A 21,617-nucleotide genomic window follows, 5' to 3' on the forward strand; every position below is an offset into this window, starting at 1 on the left:
TTGTCATCGGGCGCTGATAGACAGCTGGAAACGAGATTGGGATGATCAACAATCCCCTCGGAGGGAGTGTCGGTAAAAGATGAAAGTCACTGAAAAGGTTAGCCAGCTGTAGGGATCGAACCCACATCTTCTGGATTACCGGTCCAGGGCTCTACCAATTGAGCTCAGCTAACACGCCTCTCCAGTGACTTTCGGGGTGCGTCATCTGAAGGGACGAGAAACCAGCCACTCACTCTCACTCACCCTCCTTTCACTGTTACATTTTTTGCTCACTCATACACACATTCATACGACGGACTTTGTTTGTATCTGTCCCTTCTATGTTGTTCCAGCCTCAGAACATCAGTTTCTCTCTTAGTGTCGGTACGCACAACGGATGCGTTCGCCGCATCGCACCGTTTATCTGGCGCATCCGTTGTGCGTACCAACCCTCCCTTCAATGGGATAGTGGATCATCCCAATCTCGTTTCCAGCTGTCTATCAGCGCCCGATGACACACGCTCCGCTGTTCGAGGCAAGTGTGCGCGCCACTGTACTCCCTACTCTCGGGTCGCCCCGGGTAAATTCTGGAACGCAGCAAGCTTCTTTGGGTTTCTTTTTCTTTTTTTCACCTGAAACGAGAGCCCGTCTTATTGTGCCTCAGGATATTAATCACGGTCATCCTCTGTTCTACTGGACGGTGACTATCTTGACTTGCGCTTGCCGCCTCTGACGCCTCTCTCACTACTGTAATTCGCACGCCATTCTTGTACTCAGCCTTGACACCAAGTGTCTGCCAGTTCTACAGCACACCTGGTAAGTCCTGACGCTGCGGTGCACGAAAACTTCAGAAGAGATGCTGCCACACCTGGCACAATCTACCACAGACACAAAATATATAACACCAACAAGGGATCTGTAAGGCAATCTTGGCAAAAGACATTTGGTGTTTTGTTCGGTTACGCAAACCATACCGCGGTATTCACAGGTAGTCTTCCACCAACGATGGAGCATCATCAGCCTCTATTATACTAGCCAAGTCCATATCACTAGGCTATCGACTATCGCACTGTACCACCTTAACCTGTGCGAAGCTATATGCCATACGGGTATTCCTGAAGACGGTCCTGGAACACCGATGCTGTTCCTGATTGGGTTCCTGTTAGGTGGTACGAACCGGCTCCAAGCCAGCAAACCCGGGGATCTTTAGCACCAGTGGTTGTTGAGAGTGACTGTGGACATCGGTTTGCTTTGCAGTGGATCTCTGGCCTCATCAGAATATATGAGGCAACGGCAAGTCTGAGGCAACGAAGAAGCAGGTTCGACGGTTGCAGCGGCTCACCGCAACCATAAATGCATTTTTATCATACTCTGAAATGGCGACAGTAGATCCTATATTTCACAAATGATATCAATCCTATCCGCTTAATAGTGGCGTCAGAACATTTACAGTTGTCACTCCTCCACGCGGTAGACCTCACACTGGCCTTCGGCATGCCAAGCAGACTCCCGCGTCACTTCACATCGCTCGTGCATCGACAGCGGCTGAATGTCACCGTTACCCCTTTGTTTCAGCATTAGTTGGGCCTTAGCAACACAATGCTGTGCACAACCTGCACTGTCCGAGCTGCGACTGAGCACATCCTCATGACCTGTCACGCTATACAGAGGATGGACACACATTTATGCGTCAACTAGAAGCCATCGACATTGTCATGGTAGAGGACATTGTGAGGAAAAGACGCACGGGTGGTGAACAGGTGCGCGAGAACAAAGACGCAAACGGGATTCGACAGCGATTGTAGTCTGGCAGATCTTTCACTGGGGACTTCTTCCTGACGCTTGGGCCGGCGCAACGTCGCATCAACATCTGGTCCTGCTTCCCGGTGAGTTGTCACGGAATTCTTCAACGACGCGGAGCTCCTGGCTTCGTGTACGCAGTCCCGGACTTGGTCCACATGCACGGCTCCGCGGCGTCTGTCTTGGCTCCCCAAGGCACTATTCCAACCTGGTGCTCACATCACTCCAGTTACTAAAGAGTAAAGCTTTTTCGGTCCAGTACTGACTCTGTCTCATGCTGCCTCTAAGCCACCGAGAATCCTGTCGTCCTTCCTTGATGGAGGCTCTGTGAGCCTACCCTTGTGTACGTGTCCTCACAGGCCCCAAGTCATTACAGACATCAACAACCAAGTATATCCAAGACCTTGGTGCAATCCCGGGCAGCAGCGCCGTTCTCGTAGATTGCTTCTTCTTTTCTAACAACCACAGAGGCCTACTAGGCGAACTCTAAGCCCTGCTGCCTTTACGTGTGTTCCATGCCGACGCATCAAATTATATCCACCGACGTGTATTAAGGAGGGTGCCGCAGCCCAAGCGTGGAAACACCCCATGACGTTCATAATTTAATTGTTGTTTTTGTTGTAACACAAACTCTTGGATGTCTTGTGCAAAGGACGAGAGGGTCGTAAGGGACCAAACTTCCTCCGTTCAATTAAGGAATGGCACTCGATGAAAAGGCATCAGCAGTGGAATTCCAACCAGTAGCCTCTGATTTCCGGCCAGAGATGCTACCGGTTGCACCATGATAGCTATGTACACAGCAACATACAAAGCCACGCTAGGAAAGATAGGGACACACATCATTCAACACATTCCTTATTCACATTGTTCACAGCCACTCCCATCATTCGCACACGCGAACATACTCTGCTCTCGGCCTCATACCTATAGGGCCAAAGTGTTTACGTAATCGAGACGCAACAATGATGGAGGTAGCAGTGTTAACGGCCTGTCACACAGCAAAGTGAAAATGAGACTTTTCCGAACATATTCGCCTGCTTTTAGCATTGATAGCGTTTAAGATAACCTGCCTGAACCGCTGTGCTGGAGGCTTTTAGTCCTTTCAGAGAAGCAGGTTGGCTTCGCTTGCTCTCGTTGAGCCACCCAAAATCCACAAAAACCTTAAGACTTCAAGATGTTACAGCGACAGCTCTGTCAGGGAGGGTTCGGCCAGCGTAGCAGGAAAGAAATGACGCCACGGCGCGGTGATGTCACATCACATGGTACGGTAGATGCCACCAATGACATCGCACACATGACATCACAGCACCTGCAGCACCGTGATTGGCCTGCGCGGTAGTGAAATGGGAGTGGGAAATAAACCGGATGCTATGCGACTGTCGGCATTGTACCACACTCCTCGCAATGTGGCGGGCACGCAAAGTACGCACACCATCTGAAGAGCTAGAGTAGAAAGCGCAGCGCGCCGCTGCTTGTGAACACACCCACCATTCACAACGGTACGTGCATTGACGTATAGTATTCGCGCATCCAAGAGGGATAGTCCCTTGGATAGAACATTCCCGCGGAGTTGCAGTGTCTCGCCTTCCCGACATACTTTACAGAAGATGCTACAGCTATCGCTGTCACTTCTTTCCACATTGGGGCGAGAAGGTGTGTGTGTGTGTTTTGTTGTTGCGTAGACTCCCGTTGCTTCCCAATCTTAGGGCCTCATTCCTGTGTTTCCAATAGTAGGAGCCACTACTGCCAGAAGCCGTTACATGCCGTTGTACACTTGTGTCATCGCTGGCCCGCCTGGATAATCGGCCATACTCCACCAAAAAGTTTCTTGGGTGCTGGCCCGGAAATCAGCTTATACCTGCCATATGCGCCCTTGTGCAATTCCTCGTCTCGACGGACCTCTTTGGCACGCTGTGACGCTCTTTGTTGTTTGTGCACTGAGATTTCACACGTGAGCTTTCCTACACCGTTGTTTTTGGTGCCAAGTTTTGTGGCGATGTTTTCATCTGTTCCGTTTCAAAGTGTATAGATCTGTGTAGTTTCCATTTTTCCCTTTCTTCTTTTCTGAGTAACGCGTCCTGGAGTAGCCAGTCCCGAGTGGCTCGGTGACTAACATCTCAGTTTTTTTTCTTTTGCGAATCAAATCTAATCCATAAGTAGAGGAACACCTGCCATGCAAGAAACCGACACAGCGAAAGGCGCAAAAAAAAAAAAAGAAAGAAATAAGAAAAGGGAGAGTGTTTGTTTAACCACCCCAACAGGCTTTGAAAGACTCATAAATTATGGTGGCGATAATTAAAAGCGTAAGGATATGAATCACAACAAACCGTGATCTCTCAGATCTACGCTTCTCTGCACATACGTATCTTCTACGACGTGTGGGTGGGACCGATTTACGAGAAAAGCACACAAAGACAATTTTACGCTTAGGTCATTTGCGTTCCGTAATTCACTTTTAACGCTGATATTGTTCTTCGCTTTTCACGTTGTGTCTGGCTTGAAAAATAAGCTTGGATTTTAACGCCAAGAAATTGTTGTTGCTTTTGTTGCAGTCGACAGACGCTTCCGCATAGTTTCACCTGAAAAGAATGACGTTTTCTGCAATGCAAACTCGGCTTAGAAGCGTCGGTCGACTCGGAAGATTTCTATAAAGAGGTCGCCCGGGAGAACGCATTTTAAATGACGTTGCACCTTGATAGAGTTGCCGGTAAATTGATAGCAAAATATTTTATTGTTTCTAAGGGGCTTTGAGGGACATAAACTTTGAATAGTTCTCCATCTTATTTTCGCTCCCATAGGACTTGAACTTTGGACCGTAACGGAAGATACACAAACGTACGTGGCATACCATCGAATCACTTGTTGCCTTGGTACGGGGCAGTTGAATATAAAGTGATGGCTATAGCGTCAGTTTTGTGAAGAAACGAGCACAACGAAAGGCAATAGGAAAAACACACTGGTCTCAGTCTGCGGAAGAGATTTCGTTCAACCTAACGACAGATAAAATAAGTCTGTCTTATCACACAAACGAGCGAGAAGTCACTTAAGAAACCTTATGAAGTTATGAGTACCTGCAGGGGTATACCTCGGAATAAAGTGATCGAAATACTCGTTGCAAGATAAACTATTGTAAATAAATATTATCTGACTATAAAATGCATATTCGCGCGCGGGAAACTGCCAACGGCGAATTTAGACTAACCTGGACATAGAAATGCAAATTCCGAACTTGGACTAACCCCAATAATAAACTAACCAACATGCTGCTCCGTCGTGTCTACCCTGCTAACCCTAACGGCTTCTAAAACGTGGCTTTCGTTTGCTAAGCGACTTGGACAGACATCGAAAACCCGTGAATTTGAGTGGTTAAATAGTGTCGCCGTGTTTTTAAACATGGCATATTATCGTACGAAGCATTCGAGCATTCTCCTTGATTTTCCCTTGTTTCGAGAACGTGAATTTGCAATATGCATATTTGCATACTTTTGCAAATATGTTTGCAATGTTGTTTCTCATTCAGTTAAAAATATGTAACATTTGTAGGGAATATCTCCGTTGAGTTTGTGAAAAAGCAGACAAGGCACAGAACGACAACTTTCGAAGTTTTCTTTCCGCACAATTATCAACGGTTTTGCATAAAGAAATATTATCGAAGAAATACAGTCTCTACACCGTGTAGAGAACATTGTCAGAGTTGCAAGCATTTTCGCATGTCAATTCCGTTACCTAAAAAATACGGTCTACCCCCATTTACGCGGCACTAGCCGTTTCCAGCAAAAATGTTCGGAGAGCGAGGTGTCCGCATAAATGAAGCTCGAGACCAGAGGAGCCATCTGTTGTCAACAAAGTTTGCCCTGGACCGGTAATCCCGAAGTTCGAGTCCTACAGCTGGCTAACCTTTTCAGTGACTTTCATCTTTCAACAAAGTTTGTGTTTGTCTCGGAGGACATAGCCTACTGCCCATCTTCGTTTGCGTAAAATTACTCAACATTTTGTTTGAGGAAATTTATTCAACGTCAACTCTCGTACACTATTACACTATTTAGAATTCATTACGATGAGAAATGTACATATGATTGCATGACTGTGACTATGTACATATGATGGGGGTTCTATATACATTTATGACATGACTCTTACTGATGACGATAAGCTCTGACGCTACGGCTGACAAGGGGCATGCGTGGCGGAGACATCGGCGAAAGCTATCGAATGACATTTTCTTACGATGTCAAGTCAATGAATTAGCAATTCACCGTGAGCAACGGGATAGAGTTCTGATAGAGAGTTGAACAGGGGGGGGGGGGGGGGGGTGTCGAGGTAGCTTGCCGTTGTTGGCCGCACTCAAGTGGGCATCGTCACGACTATAGCCAAAAAAAAAAGGAAAAGAAGGTGGGAGAAAGGGGAGTTGAGGACTTCAAAGTGATGTAGAAGCAGGATGACCGGTACTGATGGGACGGAAGCACACTGTAGGTGAGAGGTGCACTAGAGTGGTCTCTCCGCTAGGCCCGAGTTGAACAACTTCACTACATAGCACGCTCCTAGCCAACCGTCATCCCGAGTGACATAGTTCTTTCCACCAATTTGCTGAAAACGGGGGGCGTACGCCATTTTTGTGGCATTATGCAGTTCATAATTGCCACAAAAATGGTGTACTACCCCCGTTTTCATCAAATCAAGGGGGAGAACGTTGCCATACGGGATGGTGGTTGGCTAGGAGCGTGCTATGCGGTGAAGCTCCGTTTTTAGAGTGTAGCGCCTCTGACGATGAAACATCGTCATCATCATCAAAATAAAGTTGTTCTTAGGTCAATGGTCTCATTAATGTGTGGTACATGGGTACAATGGGAAAGAGTATAGAAAGAAAATGTGTAGTGCATGGGTAAAAAAGAAAACCTTGAGGGAAATTCTGGGCAAGGTTGTCGCCACTAGGGCCGTCCCGCTTGACGAAATGCAGGTCGCTCATTAATTGTCTGTGACACAACACCGGATAAATGAAGGCGGCTGTCGAGTATTTTCTTCCGCCATTCCTGGAAATTTTCGTCCGGATCTGGAAACCGAAGCCCGGATAAACGCAGCTTTAATGGACTGAGGAACGTCCCAATGTTTTCAATCCGGATAGTGCGCGGTTCCGGTAAGAGAAGCCGGGATAAACGGAGGTCGATTGTAACTCGTAAATTTGTTCGTGTTTCAGGAACTGAGATGTAGGACTACGAGGTGTGGCTATTAAATAACGAGACTGGTCGCCCGGTAGGCGGTATACCTCTCCGAGGGGGGTGCATGTGCAATTGAGTGACCTTGGACCTTCCGGAAGCAGATGAGGTAACCCGCGTTTCGATGCCTCTTAGTCACGATTGAAGGGAGAGGGTGCACAATCGTCTGGCCGGAATCACGGCTAACGCAAAAATTGGGCAGCGCCGCAATGTGAAATCTCTTGTGAAATTGAAAAAAAAAAAAAAAATCGCTGGCTGAGCGTGTGAAACTGTTGCAAGAGGAGTACGGTGATAAGGTGATGTCACGTGGGTGAGTGTTTGAATGGGACAGGCAATTTGCCGCGAGATGAGAGAACGTTGGCAACGATGAACGACTAGTCGGCCCGCACGACTGAAACTGACCGAAACTTGGCGAGTATTAAAGAAATTATTCGCAACGATCGCCGATGAAGCATTCGGACGATAGCAGAACTGATAAAGAGATAAAGTGAGTTTACACTCACGACCAATTGAGCATTTGCAAAGTCTGTGCCAAAGTGGCAAAGACTTCTCCCGCTAACAGTGCGCTCACAAAGTCGTTTCTGGCCAGGAAGAAGATATTAGTACTGTACTGCCAATTTTAGTCGCTTAATTTAGTGAGGCCTTTATATGTGTCCTAAGGTAAGATACGCATTGACCCATTTCCGGACCCTGGACGACCTCAATGATAAAACGGCAAGGCTACTGAAGGAGCTCACTCAAGATGACCTGCAGCGCTGTTTCCAACGGTGGAAAATTCGTCTCCAGTGGTGTATAGCTAGGGCAGGGGAGTATGTTGAACGGGACACCATGTAGTTTGTAATAATAAACACACTTCTTGCCGACAGTATCGTTATTTAACAGACACACTTCGTATGTTCACATGAAAGTGGTTTCAAGTTGATTCAGACATTTATTCGATCCCCAAGCCTAGAACGTACAGGAGGGTGCACATGAAATATTAAAAATGTTCTCTCTCTCTCTCTCTTCTTGTATGGCAGGAAAGCAACTCCAACCATAAAAATATGTGCAAGTCTCAAGTAGTAGGATGCGATGCCGAAACATTTCAATATTCCAGCTGCATACCTCTAGAGCTATTCAGCTCAAAATGCTGTCTGTTAGGTTCAAATTCTCCCACAGGCGTGAATTTATTCATTCAATGGAATGAATCGTGCATAGCTCATACATAGATGGTTCGGTACAAGACAGAGTGGCGTTCAGCATAACGCTCTTCAGACACGTAAAAATGCATCGAAGCTTTTTGCTCCAGTTAGGAAATTGAAATGCACGTGTTTTCCATTTTATTTTCAAAAAGCGTATGGGATATTAAAGTTGTTGCAGTTTTACTTTCAATACGCGATATGCGAAAATACCAGCTGGAGGCGTGAAACCTTTCGCAGAATTATACGATGTTCTCAGGTCACCTGCAGTTCGGAGTACTTGTGATTTTCATATCGCTCTTCTGCGTTACATGTTTGACTGGAAAACATCCGTCATTCAGAAGGTTCCACGCTTGAAACATGCACGAAAAGAACCCCCAAGTGGATTGCAGTTCATCAATGCGGAAAAAACAATCGCAGTTTACACGTTCGAAATATTTAATACGCGGTGCGGAAGTGCAGCTCCACGAAAGTGCGCTGGCCTTCGGTCGGCGAGGTGCATTAGTGAAGACAGCAGGCGATGCGGCGTAGAGCAATATTGAGTGTCTGCTAGAAATGGCGAAGGAAATAGATAAGTAAAATGTATAATATCAACTGAAATATAAGGGAATGTACCGGCCGAATTACCGTACAGGTCGACCGATTATTAATCCCCAGACCGACCACTGTGACTTCGCTCATCATCATAGTTGTCTCGCGACGTAATGTCACGAATTACTTCTCTGCGCCATATTACTACGCCATATTATTAGCCCTTATTGTTTCGCCCAGTTTAGTACTTTCTGACACATTTCCCATCAATCTCCATAAAGGAAATGAATATTAGGAAAAATCATATTCCATAGACAAGAAGTAAGGATCGTAGTCGACCAAGTCGGCGAGGTCTTGAAGGAACGTGGATCGGCTGCCAGAAGTGCGTTCTTTCGCAATCTTTCGTCATGTCCTCATTCATGTTTGTGCAGTAGCGTCAGGTTGAGCTCGCTATTAGCCACGGAGTTCAGCGAAATAATAGGAAACAACGCCCGAAAAGAAATTTCTTCGCATGACTCTTCTTTCTTTTCGTAAAAGAAATGGAAAGTATAGAGATCTTTATTCCCACGTTCCGAGAGCTCCTTACACCAGGACTCAGAGAAGAATAGGCATCCATCGACGACCTCCGGGCGAAACGAACAGCGACGAATGGATAAACGAAAGTGAAGCCCACCTTTACTACCATGTCCTTAAGGAAGACAAGCTCCTGTATAGCTGCTACTTGATACTGAGCTAGCTGGCCAGCAGGTCTATACAATCGATAGCAAGACCTGTCTATGCCGCTGACTTGTCTCGCATCTTGTGCACGTCCGTCGCATATGCTCCGTGTCCTAGGCAGAGTCTCGATTGGATTGGAAACCGGTGGACGAGACTGCACCATGGACATAGGTCTTGGAGGAAACGATCAAGCGAAGCCCGAGAGAAAAAAAAAAAAAAAGAGCCGCGTGGGCGCAGGAAGGACGGCACTATCCAGTACTGGAATGTGGAGTGAATCTTCCGTGAGTGACTTCAGTGTCTTTCATCTTCAGTAATTCAAAGCTCATCGCAAAGTCGACTTTAATCCAGATTTAAAACGTCGCGGAAGCAACTTGATGGGCGCTTATTCCTAACTTATGAATCTAATATTGCTTTAAGGAAATCAACCTGGTCATCTTATTCGTAATTCTTAAGATTTTCTAAGTACAACGGGGCGTGTGGACATTCTATGACTTTCTGAGTGTGTGCTGTGTGTGCCACCAGCGATCCCCACATTTTACACTCACTTGGTTGGAACTTTTGAACTACATGTTGAACTCCATTACTTTAACTCGTTCATCTGTTTGTATTTTCTGTGTGTAAGCGTCCCGGGGTAGCCAGTTCGACCTCGTCGCTACTCACATCCCCATTTTTTTTCCTTTGAGAAATCACCATCACCAGCAGTACTTTAACACCGCTGGCAAGTTTAGAAAATTCCTCACTGTACTTTATCCTTCAAATCAATATTTTTATAGCTCATTTCTATAGCGACTGAAATGATGATACGAAATTCGTTGTACTTGCGCAATGTCGCATCTCTCAACATGAGTCCGTGCCAAGCGCGCTCATGTTCAATCACTGCAACACGAGCAGCTCTTTATTGCGCCCCATAGTTGGGTCCGTAGCCGGAAATCAATAAAGATATCAAACTTGCAATAGCACGACATAATGTGAGTACCAGTAAAAGTTGCTCCGGTGCCCGTGTCCCCGGGTTTACGCTTTACGACCGCTTTAAAGTAGGACGGAGAGAGACCTTTGAAAAGGTCACAAAGTCGGAAACAAGTTCGTATGGATGATAATGACCATGTTCTGCTAGCACCTGGTAGTAGGCCTCCAAGAAACGTCAGTTGAAATCTAAGTAGTTAAGGTAATAATGTGCTCATACGACAATGAAACGCTCTCATTTCTGTTCCATAAGGGTTTTGGTGGTGTGAATTAAAATTCAGCGAACACTGGCTGGTAAGCGACGGGTCTCAATTATTCTCTTTCGAGTTTTAACCTAAACTGCAATATGGTATCGTCTCTGTTATTCATGCACATCGAAACTACCTTGAGAAGACACTGCAGCGCGGCCAGTATGGTTGAGAAGTTGGAGCACCGTGTCACAGGTGTTAACTACGTACAAGTGGTCAGTATTGTCAGTAAAGCCTCACATAATTCAAGCATCCTAAAACGACTGACCACGTCGTTTACGGCCACAGATCACACACGACTATCGTGAGAACTGTCGTTACCTATGAGAAATGTTCTCGACCGTTACGTTATTTTGTTCAGAGATATGCATTAGAAACTCTGAACATATGAGGCTCCTCCACTTATTTACCGTTGCCAGCAACAAGAGCAGTTTCCCCAAAAAAAGAGTTACAAGAGGGAAGGCACAGAAAACCATCTCTGGTGCAAAACGAAATTGCATGTAAGGCAGGTACACGATTCTGGCGCGAATTACCGGTACGCGACCCATAAGGAGTGTTACCACATTCCCTTCCCCCAAAGAAAAAAAGTCATACCGCTTTTCTCACGTTACACCAATAGATGTAGTAAAGTTTCTTCCGTTGTTGCTGGAAGATGGTCCGTTGATGTAGCTCACAGATCGGAGATATTCCCATTTCAAGCCGTAAATGTCGACGTGGTAGGTCCATTTGAAATCGCGTCGGCCCGTGGGCACAGGTATGCCCTATGCGTTACCGATCTCCACTCCAGGTGGCCGGAGGTGACCCCGTTGACAGCGCCAACGGCGAAGAAAACATGCGATGCGCTACTGGAGATATTTTCGAGGACTGGAATCCCAGAAACATTATGTTGCGACCAGGGTACCAACTTTACTGGCGCAGCACGACAGTCTGCTCACCTACGGAGAGTTGAACCATCCGGACGGACGGACGATATTTCGAGTCGGAACAACGAGGGCATAGCAGCGCAAGACAACGGCAGACCATCGGAGTGTCCAGGAAACTGAAGGGACAGCTCCAGTCATCGTCAGGATCCCAGCTTTGCGAAGAAGCATAACGACCAGCAGCAACATGGAACAACTTCGAGGCAAGTTAGGCGGAGCATTGCCGGCTGCAGCCGTTGGAGCGGCTGTGACCAGAAAGCAGTGCTAGCCAAGCCCAGAAGCAGCTCCGCGACGGACAGCGGAAGCTAACAGCAACGGACTGCAGTGAAGGTGTCTGTGCCAGCGACGAGTAGCAAGGACAACCCAGAGACCCAAGCAGCGGTGACGCGACGTTGTAGCGGCAGCATCACCGGGGTCAACTGTGTTCTTGGATTGTTGGACAGAACCTCAACGCATCCTCCGGAAGCAAGATACATGAGGTAGGTGTTTCGTTGCTTACGTCCTGTGTGCACTATGATCGAGTCTAGTAACGGGCACAGAGACAGGGAAAACATGTGGAGCGATGAGGAGCTAGAGGTAGACGCAGCGTTGATAGACGCCGTCGAACATGTACATGGCGTTTGTGGGATCGCCGCGGCGCCCGCAAAGAAGTGGGAGTTCTTAGATTTGAAACTTCAACTTGCCGAGCTAAGAGTAAACAATGCGCGAAGTTTGATGTGTAATGAGCGGTGTGGAAGCCGCAACGACTTGGTGAAGACGAGGCGAAAGCCCCGTGACTTCAGTCGCTATAGTATTGTCTTGTATATAGTTATGTAAATAACTATGTAAATAAAGCCCAGTTATTGTTCGAAAATATCGCCTGTCGGACGTCTCTTGGGAATATCTCCGATCTGTGAGCTACATCAACGGACCATCTTCCAGCAACAACGGAAGAAACTTTACTGATGTGACGATGTCTGACAAGGATGTCATGATGCTGATGTGAAAAAAACAAAAAATCTGGGGATATGATTTTGTAACAAGGTCGGGACTGACTACATTAGCACCGGCGAGAGTTCATCGATGGAGCACACTTGCTGAACAGTGTCACTATCAGTGTCACTGTCACTGTGCTGAACACTGTGACATGGTTTTGTATTTAAGTATGAGTTTCTCTTATCATAAACCGCTCCAGCATATTTTAGAGGCCGCTACACAAGGTGCTATCAGAACTTACCCGGACCGGAACTAATCGCTCTGTGACCTTCATAGACAGAACACACATACGTCACCGGCTATGTGGGAATCGCCAATCAGCGTCGACCTGAGTGTAACGTATCGTGTTTGTAACCACATGTTCAAGCAGTTCCGCCATTCGTTGACGGCTGAGAGTAATGAACATGTTAAGTTGTGTGTCAAATTCCGAAAGTCGGCTACAGGGACTTGAATGACTTGTGCTGTGGAGGGTGTATCCACTGGAGGCAACCGCTTCACAAATCAGCAAACGTTGTGCGAACACGACAGGTACACGGGACGGCTACGTATTAGCACAACTGCCGAAAAAGTTTTTTTTTTAAATTCCGTATTAGCACCGCGAAGCAACTGTGACTATGAGCGGCGTACAGACGGGAACAGATGTAGAGAGGACATCAGGAAGGAGTGGGGGACATGGAGACATTTGTCAGTGCAGACTTCTGCTGCAATGTTTGGAAGGAACAGAGAGAAGACGTTCGTCGCAAAAAAAAGCAAAAAAAAAAAGGAACACTGTAATACAGCCTCAGGTTGGCGGGATGGCAGGATGACAGCGCTCACACCGCCTTAGAAGCAACAGTTATCGGTCGTACTCGCCAGATTGGCCTTCATGTGACTTCTTTTTATTCCTAAAACTGAAACAGAAGCTCAAGTTGCATCCTTTCGACGCGGTACAAGATATCAAAATCGCCGTAATCGCAGAGAGTACACGCGAAAGCAAAAAGATTTCCATGAACAGCTGAGGTTGCTGTATCAATTAACGAGGAAATCACTTGGAAAAGGGGGGGTCGATTGGAAATAATGAAAGCCTAACATGTTGGTCGGAAAGTTCCTGACTGAAACTTACTGGAGTTCGGGTCATTCCGGCTTCCAATTTGGGGAATATGTTTTCAGAGCGTTAACAGAGCACTACCTGTGTGGGAATTACGTTGTTTTGCTGGTACAGCTATCAAATCAAATATCAATGATGGGAGGCGAAATAGTATGTTAATCACTCACAATCAATCAGTGTGTTACGTTATCTTCGTTCACGCTTACATCCTTTGTACCAGCCTCGGTGGCTGAGTTGGTAGTGTGTCCGCCTACTGATCCCAAAGTTACTGGCTATCAAGGAGTCTAAAAGGATGTTTGTTTCATAAAAGACCTAAGGAAGGAGACCACAGAGTGTGAAACATGTTCATGTGCTTCTGGCCGGTCACAGGGTACCTTCTTGAGGTCAAGGTGGCGTGTCTGACCAAGGCATTCCGGAGAACTTCACGACTTTATGCGAATCGCTCGCAGCTGAGCAGTATGTGTTCAGTGTCCTCTGGCACTCCGCATTGGATGAAGCCCGGTGAGGGAGCTATCCCGATACGGTGTAGAAACGCGCGGCCGTGGGGAACGTTCAGCCGGAATTGGTGGAGTAAGGATTCCAGTTGTCTGGGCGTCCTTGACGGCATTCGATATGCCAGGTGAGGATCAATAATGTGGAGCAGGGCTTTCTACTTTTCTTTCTTCATATTGTTACCATGTAAGTATGATCGTGCTTCAATCCTCACTGCTTTTTCGTTTACTATGCATTTACGTATAGCGATATATAGTGCAATCGAGAACGATAATGGAGAGCTTGGAGTATTCCAGCGCTTGTCTCACGTAGACGTGCTGCTGTGTTCTTGCTTATGGTAGTTGCTCGCACGCAGAAGTACATTTGAGATTTATTTATCGAATGCAGTTAAGCAGAAAGTGTCATATCTTATTACAGCGAAAGCTGCCTTCTGGGGACATGTAGATACTCAGCCATTCTCGTCGTAACTTTGAACGATTTGATTTGATTTGTAAAAGAAAACAATTGAGATGTTCCCGAGCCACTCGGGACTGGCTACTCCAGGACGCGTTATTCAGAAAAGAAGAAAGGAAAACTACACAAATCTAAACACTTTGAAATGGAATAGATGAACGGCCCTGTCAAATACAAAAAGTCTGCGAAAGATCTAAGAAAAGATCTTCCAGGAACAGAACCGCAAGAAACTGCAAACGTCCTTGGTAGTAGATTTTCTGCCAAGTGCTTTGGGGTACTCGCGAAAGTCTTAAGAGAGGTTTCAACCTCCACAAACAGCGGTGTGTTGAAATGCGTGTAGCATGGTGGATTAAGGAACGAGCACGGTAGGAGTGTATGTGACACAACTCCTACAAAAGCGCCCAAGGATGTAGTACCCGCTGTTTCTTTATCACCTGAAACTGTACACTCAGTTGGAGAGATCGTGCCTTTGATGTCAGCGGCCAAATGGACGTCTTAAATTTCAGCAACGAATGATTGCTGTCGCAAGAACGCTGTAATCCCCTGGTAACTCAGTGAAGCTTCGAAAGGATGCGTGAGATTGGTGGAGGAGACACTTTGTTACATAAATTCATCCGTTCAATGTTTCCACATATGAGATTCACGGAAAGTAGGTTTCTAATGCGATACCTGCTCCTTTTTGAAGTGACTGTAATACTCGTATATGTTTGTTGGTTCGTATGTCTTAGATGTCGAATAATATTGTGATATTGAGCAACAAATCGGTGCATACGGGGTCTATATTACGAGTTTTTCGCTATGTGTCAGAAGTAATGAAAATAAGGATTGATGGTGAAGTCTTTATCGTATCTTCAAAGCGATCTTCCCAGAAGCTTACCAAATTTTGAAGCTTCCCAGAAGCTTACCAAACGATTAGAAAAAGCACACCTGGAAGTTCTCCAAGTAGACCATTTTACTTTTTACGTGCGCGCATGTTACCGTTTTACTGTCAGCAACGATTACTTCCAGGAGGTTCTCCTGTTACCCTCCTCGGTTATTCCAAATTTATTACTGCCAGCCGTGGCTGTAAGACTCTGAGATACGCGAGCAGGACCCACGTGAACCCGTCACTCTGTCTCCTTCGATTGCTGAACGCTTAAAAACTGCTTCATGTTCTGAGACCGGGGAACAGATTTTTTTGAGTCGCTAACCTAATTACTAATCGACCGCGTATCCAATGGGACGGCAGGAAGATTCATTGAATGCATACGTGACTGCAAAGCGAACTGGATTCTTGAGTGCTATTCAAGGACTCGAATTCGGAAGTTTTTCAGACTTCGGACTTTGTGTGCGTGTGAGAGAGTTTCAAGCATTTTGCTAGTGAACATCATGAGTGGTACATTTTAAGATCGTATCATTCTTGCACATATCTTTCTAATTTTTTTTTTTTTTTTACTGCGAGGCATTACGGGAACCTTCACGAATTCAAATCACGACGGAAGTTATAATAAATATATTTCTACAATGAAAGCAACGAAGACAAAATTTCAATCTGACAGGGCCTCCTTCGGCGGCCGAAGTGCTTTCCGACGCTTGGTTTACTTGTACTTAAAGCCGCATAGTAGATTTTTAAAAATATGTTCTCGGTAGAGGCACTTGCACTGTCTTCTGTCGCTTCCACCTCCACCTCCCTTTTAGAACTCGTGCCCACTGAAATGTGTGGACATTACCGCCAGCTATAATCTATCGCCAGGCAGGACGCGAATGAATCTTCACTTTCGTTTTTCTCAAGTTTTAACGATGTTAACAGCATTAGGAGTGAAAAATCATGTCGTACACCATTTGGGGCATCTTTAGTTTTGATTTATGGTACGGTACACTTGACGTGTATTTGAAAGGCAAATATTAAGGGAACCAGAGGCGAAATCTTCGCCAACGTCATAGGGCTTTAACTAAAGTCCCATGTCTGCAGCGTTTTCCTTTTTATTTTTTTATCACGCAAATTAGCGCGGTATTTACGGACACATGTGGAAATAAACTCTCTCTCTATCACATGCATACAGTGAGGAGGAAGACACACCATGTACGGCCCCACCCTCGCTGACGGGACCTGTCGCTCGTGACACCACAAGTCCTTGGGATTCATCCGTTCGCCTCTGACTTAGATTGATTGATTGAGAAATAAAAAATATGGAGATGTGAGACCCGACCGAGTTATTAAAGTACGCACTGCTCTCTTCAACATTTGAGTAGTGGAGAGCGACGATGGCCGAAAATGATGTATCTTCTCCCTCAGAATGTTGACATGTTTGAAAAATTTTGGTTCTTTCGAAATTTCAAATAACAGACTTCAAAAACATCGATGCACGAATTCGGGTGTTCATGGCTACATCGAATAAGCTATGTAGCCATTGAAAATGAGTAGGGGAGACCGGGGAGAATTGTCACAGTTTTTACTTCTCACGTTGCTGTGACGAAAGTACGTTCGTCATGCTCATGAAACCAACGCTGGATTTTAGTGCGATCTTTTGGCTACACAACGCCCATATTGAACTAAAGCGGATTCCAAAAACAGTTTATAAAAGAGACTTCTCGGAGATCGTCAAGTGTGATAATACGCCCCAGTAAAGGGGCAGGTTGTCACACGGGCTGGGACAGTTGTGTCGGCTGCATTTTCTCGTAATCTCTCTTGTGGAGGTGTACCGAATGAAATACCATTGGGAGTGCACATGGAAAACAAACTAACCGAGCAGAGAAGAACCTATTATCTTAAGCCTTACATTTTATATTTTCACGTCTGTCCTAGCTGTACAGGATTCATGCAAGCTAGCCATTACTGGCTAGTAGACCTGCATTGTAAATGTAAAAACCGGCACTAAATTATTACACGATCTCTAAGATGTACTAAAAAAAAAAGCTACTGAAGCACTTTCTCGCGGACATAGTTTGCGTTGTCCGTTGCTCTACCAGTTGAAGGACGTGACAACTTACCCCGTCTCGTATGGGACAACTGACCCCTATGACACCCGCAGTGACTTTACCTCAGCAGTCGACTTAACTGGGGAGCCTATTCCGTTGAAAATCCGTGAAAACATGTCCGAAAGTTGAATAAACATTACGAACTCGTGCATTCTTTAGAGCTTTAGTGTGTGCCGTGCAAAATTTGAAAATTGCATGAACGGAAAATCTCACTTACTCGTGACAGAAACAAGTCTCGTGCTGTGTGCACCTTATCGTACTTTCCATGACAATGAAGGTTTCTTCAGTTAGTGGTTGCTCGTGCCGCTAACAAAGTGCGGGAAAATGGCTCAGCTGCTCTGCTTCGTTTTCTTTAAAGGGACACTCAAATGCAGAAACAACTTACCCTCAAATGAAAGTCCGTGTTTCAGTTAGTACAATTCAAACAAAATTAGTTCACACAACGCTACCGTTTATAAGAAAAACGCAACGAAAGCAGAGCCGTTTTTGGCCGCAACGAATAGGATCCCCAAGAGGCTAAGATTGGTGGCATCCAATGAGACAGCAGGAGAAGCGCGCGCATACATATCGTGGACGTGTGGATTTGGAACGGGTCCGATCGTAGTGTTCCGTATATGCGCGGCATGATGCGCACTGCTGCATTTTTCAATAACGATTCACTGAATTGTAGCGCACAACAGTTCTCGAGAATGTTCCTCTGAAACATTTATCTTCACGTCTTTCGGACAGCGACGCCAGTCCGCTTCGCAACGCGCACTATATTTTTCATCGGGACTGCTCAACAGCCTATGTCATCGTCATCGCGTAATTGGTGTTGTTGTCTTTGTTAGAGAGTGGAATCGTAGGGATTAAAAACTTCGCGTCAGACGCCTAAAAAGATACGAATAGCGGTCAAACGAAACGTGCAGGAACAAAGCGAAAACTGCACTAATAAGGAATAAAAAAGCTAAACTTATTTTCCCTTTGGCAACGTCGTAGCTACGCAGGACTTTTGCTTTATGAAGGCAGGACGTTCCTTTTCTTTCAGTGTCGCCACGAAAATTTTAGCTTGGCTCATTCGTTTGTTAATTAATGATTGCTAGAGATTCTCGCCTTGGGGTAGGCAAGACGGTAACAATATTGCTCGAATTTGGCGGTGCCATATCAGGAACGTCGGGATCGACAAACGAATTCGATCTTTTCTTGTTCTGCCTCAGAAAACTAACTTCGTACTACCCCGCGGCATTCTCTTCTGTCAGAAACCCGACCTTATGTAGAAGCCGTACTATTCACCACCCTGAAGTACACTGCTTCAGTGTGCCTCATGTGCTCCCCGAACACCGTGCCCTATCACACAGCAATTGAGATGCGCATATCAGCCCGTGGCTGAGCGCGAGCAAACAGCATGTCATCTCTTGATCCTAATTCTGAGTTATACCGGTTTCATCTACTACAGTCGTAACGCGTAAGATTTCACTCACTATTGTTGTATACCACAAAGATATCTCATCGTCGTCGAAATACGTCCGCCAATACGATTTGCCTACCTGGCAAGGCTCCACCATTTATAGCATGAACTGATGACGATGATGAAAGAAGGTGAAAGGTGAAAGTGAAGATGATGAAAGACTTCCTTCTTTCATCATTACTTTCTTATGCACTTCAGGCTTTCTATGTATTTGTCCTTTCTATGTGTTCCAGCCTCAGAACATCAATCGCCATCATAATGACGATGTCGCGCTGTTTGACGGACACAGTTACAGTTTCGCTTTCCTACGGTTCTTCGGTTTTCTACGGTTGCCGTCCTCGGTATCAGTCGGTAACGTGCTTGCTTGCTGAGCTCAAGATCGCGGGTTCGATCCCTGCCGAGGGCGGTAGCAATGTGGGGGAGGTAAGCATTGCCTCCAGCACCGTGTGTTGGAGATTTCCTGCGCACGTCAAAAGAACCCCAAGTGGTCCAAATTATCTGCAGTCCTACCCTGCGGCACGTGCAGCATGTCGCCCCACTGCGCAGACAAACCTTACGTGTAAGATCACGGTATCATCATTACGGTTCCCGGATGAGGCAGATATCGGCAATGTAACACTCTGCACCATGCGTCACTGTAGCTCACGTTCTCCTAAATGATGATTGATTGATAGAAATATTTTTCAAAATCTTCAAAATCTGTTGCCTAAATCCATGTCGGCGCAAATAGCGCTTGACGGGTTGTGCGGTTGGCACATTCGAAGAAACTCGACAGTGCATTAGGTGGGTCTCCATCTGATTTGGGTCAACTGCGATGAATTAAGAATGGCGACTTACGTAACTACAGAGCCCCTATGAATGGGAACGTGAGATTAGCTGATGATGTGAAAATAGTAGCAATGGAGGTTATCTATAGAACACGACTCCTTTTCTGCTGTGTGCGTGACGTTACAGTGCGGTTACCGGACTCTGAATGTTGAAAATTTGAGGTATTGAGCGCGAGACGAAAGCATTTGTTATCATTGCACTACGTGGACTAGTACTCGGTGACTGACCAACCGTCTAGAACAAGCTGTATTCTACTGTGTTACTTCTTTCCTTAGGACTCTCGTGGAACACACATCTTTCTAGAAGTCTGGTTGTGCAACCATCCACCCTAAGCGTGCCCAATGTAAAGTTAGACCACCATGTCCATGTTTTCGTTTTTCAAATTAAATCAAACCACTTAGGCATTGCACACACGCAGTTGAAGGGAAAAGCCAGAAGAAAAAGGGAAAACTAGGAACCTCTAAAGCCTGCCCAGACTAGTGATATTGCCTAGTTTGCGAACGATGCTTGTACTTTAAGCTAAGCTCCGGCTGAGCCAAGCGCCACTCTACTCCATATTTCAGAAGCATAGTCTTCAGAGAGTTGAACGTCTAATGACAGGTATTCTCGCAGCGAGGGACTAAGACTAAATCCATGAGCATCAGCTTCGTTAGAAGGGTATTACGTGTTCAAGGCGATTCGGGCTTAGGGAGGAGAGGATACATCTATAGTCGTACACTCGAATCCTACGCTGTAGGAGGGAGGTCGTTGTACTGGTAAGTTCAAGATTTCCCAATGTCCTAAGAGACGCGCATTTTTGCGAATGCTGTGTCCACCGTACACAGAACTACGCCAATGTAAAACCTCGCACAGAGGCTAAGGTGTCGAATAAAACATCAAGGCATCCATGTTGATGGAACCTGCATCTCCATGTTTCTCCTTTCCTAATTAAATTAAATTAAAACGCCAAAGCTTTGAACCGTCGAGTGGATATCATAAAGCATCACACCTTACAATAATGATTGTGCTAATGTATAAAATATGTCAAATATGAAAATATCGTATCAAGTACCGGACACGCGACAGGATCCTCAAAGTTTGAAGCGTTTCCGAATAACGCATGATCACGCTAAATCCATGAATGTCGTGTCGAATGTTTCGCGTGCTCGTGGAAAGAGACAAAGATGGAACAAATGGAATGACTTACCTTGGGTTCTGTGACGCCTTGTGAACGGCGTCGTGCCACATGGCGCGTGTGATGGCGGTGCGCACTGGGCGCGCGCGGGTTGCATCTCCGTACCCGACCGCGGCTCTGGAAACGCACCTTGACGACACGCCGCTGCTAAGCCAACATCAATGAGGAGGCGCTAGTGAGCTCTGCGCATGCGTTCTGAAAGGAACCAGGACCTTGGTCCTCCGCGGTCAGCTGATCCCCGACGCTGTTTCGAAGGAGCTTCCAGCCAAGTCGGATCGATGCTGTTCGTCTTGTTGATGAGCCTAGGGGGTCAATAGATCGTGGCCGTAACGGCAAGGTGCGCTCACGATGGGCTCAGGTGTGGAGGCAAGGTGTGGTCGCAGCAAACGGGACGGCGTCGAAGGTGCTTCGATGGTAGTTTTTGCTTCGTTCCGAGCAGCAGGGTGAGACAGGAATGGCTTAAAATGATAACTGCGTGAAGGAAGCGTGACTAAGAACATGTATATGTAGAGCAAACTAAGAGGCATTGTCGCCAGTGTAGTTTTACTAAGTTTTCGACACCATGCGTCCCTGTCGAAGTGATTAGAAATAAAACAGAAAATAGAAACTACATTAAATCGCATGTTAATTGTCATTGACAATTAACAGAAATTA

At 46.0% G+C, this 21,617-nt stretch overlaps 1 protein-coding gene across 1 annotated transcript in view; it reads right to left on the reverse strand.

The window, feature by feature from the left end:
- The window catches only part of LOC135385887 (uncharacterized), a 251,685-nt gene extending 230,584 nt beyond the window's left edge, over positions 1-21,101 (reverse strand). The window contains exon 1 of the mRNA XM_064615481.1: positions 20,976-21,101. The gene's annotated coding sequence lies outside the window, so the exon portion shown is untranslated. The remainder of the gene's footprint in view (positions 1-20,975) is intronic.
- Between the last annotated feature and the right edge of the window lie 516 nt (positions 21,102-21,617).

The sequence above is a fragment of the Ornithodoros turicata genome, chromosome 2 (assembly GCF_037126465.1).
Source record: "Ornithodoros turicata isolate Travis chromosome 2, ASM3712646v1, whole genome shotgun sequence".
Classification (NCBI taxonomy): Eukaryota; Metazoa; Arthropoda; class Arachnida; order Ixodida; family Argasidae; genus Ornithodoros; species Ornithodoros turicata.